Below are 9,945 nucleotides of genomic sequence, written 5' to 3'. Positions count from 1 at the left end.
TTAAAAATTATATAATGCTGTGTCATCTGCTGAATAGAAGATTATATATATGATATAATGATATTATAATAGGATTACCCACAACATTTAATGTGTTAATATGATCATCATATTTAATATATAAAGCTAATAATTCTACTGCTATGATAAACAACAGAGAACTGACTGAGTTTCCCTGGCGTAAACCTCTATTTATATTAAATCATTTATTAACACCAGATAGACATAAAACTGCATTTGTAATTCCATAATATAGCATTGCAATAATTCATTATTTATATATATATATTTTTTTTACCAAATCCAAAATAATGCAGTGATAAAAGTAAAATAAATTGGTGTCTGAATTTCTCAAAAGCTTTAAATAATTCTATAAAAAGTATAATACCATCATCTTCTATTAAATGTACATAATCTATTAAATCTAAGACAAGTCTGATATTATTATGAATTAATCTATTTTGCAGAAATCAGATTGTGTTTATTGTGATGTAGCAGACACATGTTAAATAGTTTTTAAATATTTTTAACTCATTTAGAGAATGTGAAAACAGCTTTAAATATCTACTTTTGTGAATGAAAAATTTAGTTTTACAAAAATAAAAAAAATAAAACTTTACTTTTTTCCTTAAATTTTAAAACAAACTTAATCTGAAAACCAGAATTCAGACCCAGAATATAATTCTGTAATGAAATGTGTAACATATTTGTGTGTTTACATGTAAACAAAAACAAAACAAATCTCAACTGTCTTACTATAAATATAAATATACCTCCTGTCCTCCATGTTATATGTGATTGTGTTTTCATGTTTCTTGGACGGAGATGAAACTGAAAAGTAAATTTTCTCTTGTGGGACGAATAAAGGATCTCATTTAATGAACATTTGATGTAAGAAATCATTACATGTGTAGATATTATTTAACAATTTAAAATGACTTTCTTTAGCCTTCAGCAAACACATATATTATATCATTAGAATAATATATTATATTTTTACTAAAATTTGAGTTGATAACTTGTAAAAAATGATTTGTTTTATATATATATATATATATATATATATATATATATATATATATATATATATATATATATATATATACTTTTTTTTAAAGTTTAAATTCATATATATAGAAATATATATAGATATATTTCTAAATAAGGTAAAATGAACAGTAGATTTAATGTGCTGTACAGTGACTTTACTCTCACTGCTTGTACAATATTTATTCATTAGATCTTTTTCTATTGTTTCTGAGAACAAACCAATAATAATTTAATCATAAATTATAATTTACTCAACAATTTCTTCTGAAATTCATTAAATCATCCACAAACCAAATCCTTCAGGCTGTAACTACTTTATTCACTCTTAAATCACCATTAAACACATTTATTCTGACTGGTTTGTCAATATAGTTTATAAAAAGAAGTTGGTTGTGACGTCACCGCAACGGTTGAGTGGTTGCCAGGTTGAGTATTTTCCCGTTGATTGTGAGATTATAAAATAACTAACTTAGTGATCAAACAGTTTAACGTTGGTTAAAGGTGATATTTATGTTTTATTTGGATGATGAACGGATGGTTTTTGGGGCATTTCTGTGGATATTTAACATATTTCATGCGGGGAATCGTCGGTTGTATCTGGCAACCAGCTAGAGTCAGGAACAAAGCAGTGAAATGGAGGACGGACAGAGCTGGATGATGACTACCGTTAAACTAGAAGAAGAAGAGGAAAAGCAACAAATATTAAGGAGGGAAGTGAAGCTGAGTATGAGTAAGACGGACAGTGATGATGATGATGATGATGAAGGCTGCAGGAGGAAAGCTGTGCTTGAGGAGCTTCGTCATCCCGACCATGTGTGGGACGGAATGTTTGCTCCAAAGATGGAGAAAAGCGGAGAAGAAGAAACGGAGGAGTTTTCAGATGTGTGCTCTGTGAAGGAAGAGGTTAGAACACTCCGTGTGTTTCCATTCATTCATTCACTCACTCACTCACCACATTCATCCGCTGTTACACACACACTGGAGACTAGTTTAACTGGTGACCCACTTCATTCACACTCACCTATCAATATGTGACGATGTAAAGGTGGAACAACCTGTGTGTACTCAGTGGAACACAGAGAACAAACTACAGAAAAACACACTTTATGTTAATGTTAAATCATGACCCACTTTTTTTTTAGAACTCAACCAACCAAATGTAGTCTTTAAAAATAGCTGTCGACAACACACATTTATAATATTTTTTAAAATATAAATCTATATATTTTCCTGTGCAACATGCATTTCACAGCATGCCTATCAAAAGAAAAGTTTATTTCAAAATAAAAGACAAGTCCAACATGAGAGACATTAACTTAAGTATTTATTTATTTTGACCAGCTGTTCATGACCCACTTTTGGATCCTGACCCAGGGTTTGTCCCAGAAAACATGCTAAGTCTGGGGTAGTGAAGCCCACCATGTTTAAAAAAAAATTAAAAAAAAAATGTTAAAAGTTGAGAGGAAACAAATCTGTGGCTTTACCTCTTCAACATATCTAATTAATTTCACGTTTCATGAAACATGTAAACATGTGGACTGTACTTCTTAAACACTCTGAAATTAACAGGACAAGAAAAAAACAAAAATGCAGCCTTTGCGAGTAGAAAATCTTGTTTTATGATATTGTGATAATATCACAAATGCAATGAATGGTTCAGCTCTTCTTTAACAGAAACAGTAACTGGGATGTGTGGTGGGACTGCTGGGTTTAGCACATGGAGACACCTCCTGTCCTTCTGGTTTCACGGTGTCTTCAGGTTTCTCTGCTGATAATCAGACTCACTCCTTCAACACATCCTGACCAGCTTCTTTTTTTCTTTTTTTTTTTAACAATGTGTCTGTAAAATGTACTTGATATTTTTTTCACCCAGACTCTGTTTTGTTCTTGAGTGACGGTGACTCGTTGGTTGTCCTGCATATTGACCAGAGTGGGAGGAGTTAAGACCAGACTGGTGGTAACCACCTCTCTCCCAGCAGCGTATCACTTCTCTCTCTAGAAAAAACCATTTGTTTGGCAGTTTTCAGCTCAAACTGGTCGACCGTGTTTGTGTATGTGTTGCTTTGCCACGTCTAATCTGTGTGTATCACCAAAATGGGGCAGAGGGTGAGTTTAGCTGCTGGTAAGTACACTCCAGGGTGGGCGTTCAGGTGAACGTGGGACATGGTCAGACATGTATGTTAGCGTATACTCAACAATAAGGAAGCTGAAATCCTCATATTGAAACAGATGTTTCTAAATGCAGATGTGATCTCCCAGCTGTTCTACACAGCACAGCAGTGAACAAAATGAATGTGTTAGTGGAGCAGCAGGTCTTACTGAGTTTTACAGTGATCAGCTTATTGTGTCAACTTTGAATTCTCACACTAATTCTTCTGCTTTTCTATTTAGTTTACATACCAGTGCTGTGTTCTAGAAGGTTCCTCAGCTTCTGAAGTTGGTAGGTCTACTCACTCATTCATTCATCAGCAGTTTATGGTCACTCACTCTTCATTTCTACCACCATAGTGTTGATACTAGAGGACCTTAGTGTTTAAAGTCTTTTAGTCAATTATCAGTTGTGTTAAAGCTGCTGTGAACAATAATTATCTATCAGATAAAGACATGGTGTAGGCCTCCATAGATCTATAACTCAAACATCAATTGCACGACAAAATAATAAAAAAAGTTGTAATTGCAGCTTGAAAGTTTGTTCTGAGTTTTGCACATTGCATTGTGGGATGTGAAGTCCCATAGAATAGGATAGAGGTGTACTTAATTCTGTCAAATAAACTTCCCAACACAATTCTGGTGTTTTCACAGACTGAATGTTGTGGTAAAAACAGTGGTGGAAGTGTATTTACACAGAAAGTTCTATATATTCAGATGAAATTGAATACCTCGCGTAGTGATGTGATATCATGGGGACAAACCACAACGTAAATGGAGCCACTCAGAAATCCTGATATGAATGAAATAAAGTTTCAAGCAACAATTTCAACCTTTTACATTGAGAGTGATCTAACATATATTAATCTGAGGTCTACAATATGTCTTTATCTGATTAAAAGAAATAAATAAATAAAAAGATCACATCTAGCAGCTATAAGTACAGTTTATTGTAGTTGTTTACAAGATGAAAAATCATCAAATAATTAAATAGTTTTATTCCCCCCAAATATTTACTTCTTTATTTTTCAGAGACGATGTAATCAACATAATTACAATAAAGGTTTACAGCTGATGTGACGCATAAAGAGCTTCTAGCTAATGCTAATTCACAGCTCATGTCCCTGGTTGGGCCTTTTTACACAATTTACAATAATAAAATACATGAATACAACATTTGTATAAAACTTTTTCAATCACACACATACACACACCATCACACGTACATTCACACAGACTCAGTGTTATTTACTTTGGTTTGTTTTCAGACTAAACCCTAGAAGTGAACATTTTAAACTCAGATATGGTTTTAAGTTCTGTGGTAATGAGTTCTACAGCTTTAGACCTGAGTACGATGTACCAGTCACTATATATTTATTATTACTGGTTCATTTACTTTGTTTTTATCCACATGGACCAACCAGATTAGTTCAGAGGTCACAGATTACATTTGTTCTGGTACCTTGAGTTTAGTTTGTGTTTTGTTCCAGTGGTTTTTAAGGAGAATGTTATGTTTCATATAACACCAGATATTCACCAGATCAACTGATGTTTTCCAACTTGTACTAAACTGTATATTGTCCCTCATCAGGATGGAAATGACCTCCCCCCACCCATTGGCTTTGATGTGGACACACCCACCACTCTCCCGCCTTGTAAGGTTAGTCAGTGTGATGCTGAATTGTCTGTTGTGTTCAAAACGTCACTTGTCAAAGTACAAGAATATAGAAGCCACTATATTTTTAGATTCAAGCCTTTTCTTTTCTGTAATGAACGTCTCATTTCTCCTGCTAAATGTTGACCATGTGATCACACAGAGAAGCTGCTTTGGCTCTGATGTAATGATTAGGGTTTGGTGCCGAAACCTGGAATGACAATGGGAGCAGTTCCCATGGAAACGCTAGTAAGCGGGCCCAATAAGAACAAAGATGTCGGTGTCACACATTACTTGATACACATGACGTTGTTGCTGCTGCTCAGATCATTGATCAATGACCTCATTTCTAACCGTAGCACATACACAAAACACGGCCTGAAAGAAGGTGCGTGACATTATCCACCATAAATAAATGAATGTGTGGGAAACGCTGATGTGAAGTTTATCTAATAATAGTTTGTTTGTTAATTTGAGTTAAATGTGTTAAATTTGACTCTGGAAATAAAAGGGCATTTTGATATTTTGAAGTTAGTTTAAAGTAATGATTTTGCACCAGAAGCGTTGAAAAAGTAGCGAGTAGTAACCGATACCCAACCCTAGTAATGATGGAGCACACCTGATGTTTGTCTTGTTTTCACCTGTCCTAGTGATGCGTTTCCATCTGCTGAAGCACACACGACTGAATGTGGTGACGTTCCTCAACGAGCTGCCATAAACCCAGCATGACATCATCTCTTTCACCGTGGACGTAAACGCCTACACGTCATGGAGTTAAGGAAAGGTGTTAGGAGAAGAGTTAGGAAAAGGTAATCACGTTTGTTTTGACGATCAGACGCACTTCCACTAGGTGATGTAATAATCCTACGGCCACGCCTCCTTTCCTCAGAAAACGCTCTTTTATCACAACCACCACTTAAACACTTCCAGGTGTTAAAGGACAGTGGATAGGAAAGGAGATAGGAGGGACTATAGGGACACAGCCTTGGTGTGACCTACATTACTGTAATATTAACACCATAGAACGTCTCTAACCTTTGAACCCTGTGGTCCTCGTTCATACTTGAACATCATCAACGACCAGCTCTTCATCAGAATGGCTACAACGGAGCAGATCAGCAGAGCTTTTGTGCCCCGCCCCCTTCCTCCAGCCCAGTGCCCACCCTCACTGCCCCACAGCAGGAGATGCTCAGCACCTTCTCCCTGAAGTCAGACATGAACCTGGAATGGTCCCTGAAGTAGGTGTCCTCTCCTAATGGTGTCTACCAGACTAGGATGAATGTCACAGCTCACTGGTAAACACTGTCTGTGTGTTGCAGGTGTTTGCAGGATAACAAGTGGGACTTGAACAAAGAAAAACTGTTTCACTAAAATCAGAGTTAATAACTTTTAAAATATAATTTATTTTCAAAGGAAGAAGAAAAACATGGTTCAATGTCTGCTTAAATAATTTATTTCTCTTTTTTAATAAACACTTTTTTTCAAATAAAGTAAAAGCAACTGTAGATTTAATGTGATCTACAGTGACTTTACTTTCACTGCTCATTAAATATTTATTCATTAGATCTTTTTCTATTGTTTCTGAGAACAAACCATCATAATTTAATCATAAATTAATTTATACTCAACAAATTTCCTCTGAAATCCATTAAATCATCCACAGACCAAATCCTTCAGACTGTAACTACTTTATTCACTCTTAAATCACCATTAAACACATTTATTCTGACTGGTTTGTCATAAAGTTTATAAAAAAGTTGGTTGTGACGTCAGCACAACAGTTGAGTGGTTGCCAGGTTGAGTATTTCTCCTGCTGATTGTGAGATTATAAAATAACTAACTTAGTGATCAAACAGTTTAACGTTGGTTAAAGGTGATATTTATGTTTTATTTGGATGATGAACGGATGGTTTTTGGGGCATTTCTGTGGATATTCAACATATTTCATGTGGGGAATCATCGTTTGTATCTGGCAACCAGCTAGAGTCAGGAACAAAGCAGTGAAATGGAGGACGGACAGAGCTGGATGATGACTACCGTTAAACTAGAAGAAGAAGAAATATTATGGAGGGAAGTGAAGCTGAGCGAGACGGACAGTGATGATGATGATGATGATGATGATGAAGGCTGAGCTACGTCATCACAACCACCTGTGAGACAGAATGTTTGCTTCAAACTTGGAGAAAAGCGGAGAAGAAGAAACGGAGGCGTGTCCGTCCAACCCAAGTATATAAAGCAGCTCCACCCAGCGGCAAAACCTGTTTATCAAAATAAGTTAAATATCTGTCAATAAAAAATAAAATGTAAATAATTCCTCAGGTTCAACCAAACATCACTGGATTTATTTAAACTGTTATTTACTATTTATCACAAAGTCAGCATGTTACTATTTTATTTTGAAAAGGTTTGTAGATAAAGAAAAAGGCTTGAAAAATCTCTTTATTTTTTTAACTGGTAAACACTGGATAATCTACGTCAGTGATTCTCAACTGGTGGGTCTGGAGCTCAAAGTGGGTCTTGAACCTGAACTTGTTGGGTCGTAGACAGCTAATCATAAATGAATAAATTCCTAATGTCTCTCATTTGGACTTGTCTCTTAATTTGAAAGAAACATTTTTTGACAGACCTTCTGTGAAATGTATGTTGTACATAATATATATTTATATTTAAAAAAAAAAAAAAAAATTATATATGTGTGTTTTCAGCAGCTATTTTTGAAAAACTAAATTTGTTTGGTTGAATTCTAAATGACGATTTAATGACTGTGGTAAAATGTGGGTTCCAGGGTGAGACCAGTTGAGAACCCCTGATCCAGGGTTGGGGTCAAATACATTTTTCAGTTACAATTACGTTTTCAATTACAATTCATTTACGATTACAGTGACCAGCAGTTTTTGTGATATAAAATATATTTTAAAAATTGTTTATTACAGATGTGTAGAACTGTACATAGAACTATAACATGGTTTCCCAGTTTTGCATTCAATTGTAATTGACAATTTTTATAGAATTTTCATGCCAATTACAATTTACAATGTCAATTATCTGAACCAATTACAATTTGATTAGAATTACAACAGCAACAGATTTTTTAAATTACCATTATAATTACACCATAATTGTAATTATTTATCAATCACATTATTACTGAAACGTTTATGAATGTGTGTTGTTCTTTTAAAAAATAATAATAATAATAAATCTGATCATTGAAATAACAAACATTGCCAGTTGAAGGAGTGTGTTAAATTTTTAAACAAAATATAAATAACTCATATAAATATATTATTATTATTATTATTTTATTAGTATAATCATATTATTTTAGTATCCATAAGTATTTTATTAACGTGTTATTTGCTGATGGTACATGGATGAATCCATCTTGACAAGTATGTTACGAGTGTGAACGTCTAAATCAGGGTTTTTCTATGTTTTTTTTTTTTTTTTGTAATTAACAATTAAACACACCACAAAACAGTTAAATATTTACATATATATTATAACAATAATTTTTAAATGTCTTACGGTCGTTTCCATTTAAAATATCACGGCACAATATTATTAGTTGGTTTTTTTTTGTTTTTTTTACAAGTGTAGGAAGTGACGTCTCCGCGCATGCGTTGAACCGATCGTGTTTCTTCCTCCTCCATCTTTTACTATCTGTGAACACGGAGCCATCGCTTCTTGAGCACCGAAGCTGATTAAAGTTCACCTTCCGTCAGGACTGAAGGTAAAAACACTACTTTAATGGTTTAACTGATGGTTTTAGAGTAAAAACACTATTTTAATGGTTTTACTGAAAGCCTCTGATGGTTTTAAAGTGCATTTAGGCTGATGTGGAGGTTTCATGAACACAGACAGGATGCTAACGTTAGCATCCTGTCTGTGTTCATCATGTTATTGTTTATAGACTTAGTGATGATGAATATACAGTCATTGCTAAAGTTCCTGTAGTTTATCATACACAGCTGGAGCAGATCATCTTATTATTCACTGTTAAATATGGGTTACAAACAGCGAGGCTACGTGGTTAGCCTTTAGCCCGCTAGCTAGCCGGTGTTATAGTTTGAGTAGTGACTGTGTTTAACTGGTGACTGAATTCTGTTAGCGTGGTTTGATAGACTAATGATAAAACCAGCTGTGTAGTTTACACATAGGTGGAGATTGTGCTCGTGTCTTCTTTAGATGGTGAGATATTGATGAGATAAATTCCAATCAGTCCTTATAACTGTGTCCACCGCGGTGAACTTGGTTTCACGTTGGCTATTCTCCTCCCAACACCAACAGCGAGCGGTATGGTGAGTGGATAGTGCCACTGCTAACCCTAACCTATGGTGAGTGGATAGTGCCACTGCTAACCCTAACCTATGGTTAGTGAATAGTGCCACTGCTAACCCTATCCTATGGTGAGTGAATAGTGCCACTGCTAACCCTATCCTATGGTGAGTGGATAGTGCCACTGCTAACCCTAACCTATGGTGTGTGGATAGTGCCACTGCTAACCCTATCCTATGGTGAGTGGATAGTGCCACTGCTAACCCTAACCTATGGTGAGTGAATAGTGCCACTGCTAACCCTAGCCTATGGTGAGTGAATAGTGCCACTGCTAACCCTAACCTATGGTGAGTGGATAGTGCCACTGCTAACCCTAACCTATGGTGAGTGAATAGTGCCACTGCTAACCCTAGCCTATGGTGAGTGAATAGTGCCACTGCTAACCTACCGCAGGAGTCTGTCGTGTGAAATCAACATCTGAACTGGATGACGTTACGACGTCGTTGCCAGCTTGTGAAACGTAATATATTGAATTATATTTCACGTGTTCACAGATAAAGCAGGTCCTATTAGACAGTAATGTAACTATTAAGATAAGAGATAAGATAAGATAATCCTTTATTGATCTCACAATGGAGAAATTATTTGTTACATTTGGCATTCAGAAAGATCACTCAGGGTGTGCAGAATAGACAAGAAATGTGCAGACAGTTAAATAGTAAAAAGAGGTATCTTATGTACATTAAGTAAAAGCAAACATCTTAAGGGGATGGAGTTATAAGAATAAATACAAATTGAATAAAAGTTTACAGTTT

General features: G+C 35.1%; 1 long non-coding RNA gene across 2 annotated transcripts; it reads left to right on the top strand.

The window, feature by feature from the left end:
• The first annotated feature begins 1,894 nt into the window (after window positions 1-1,894).
• LOC114459629 (uncharacterized) lies at window positions 1,895-6,201 on the top strand. Of its 2 annotated transcripts, XR_003673432.1 has the most exons (6): window positions 1,895-1,953; window positions 3,442-3,490; window positions 4,790-4,858; window positions 5,503-5,661; window positions 5,742-6,090; window positions 6,172-6,201. It is a non-coding gene; the product is annotated as an uncharacterized LOC114459629 (long non-coding RNA). The 2 variants fall into 2 exon arrangements; XR_003673431.1 differs by having other exon boundaries at window positions 5,503-6,090.
• The last annotated feature ends 3,744 nt before the right edge of the window (window positions 6,202-9,945 follow it).

This window comes from Gouania willdenowi, unplaced genomic scaffold, assembly GCF_900634775.1.
Source record: "Gouania willdenowi unplaced genomic scaffold, fGouWil2.1 scaffold_332_arrow_ctg1, whole genome shotgun sequence".
NCBI lineage: Eukaryota > Metazoa > Chordata > Actinopteri > Blenniiformes > Gobiesocidae > Gouania > Gouania willdenowi.
Note: the sequence above shows the minus strand (reverse complement) of the source record. Positions and strands in the feature narration are given on the sequence as shown.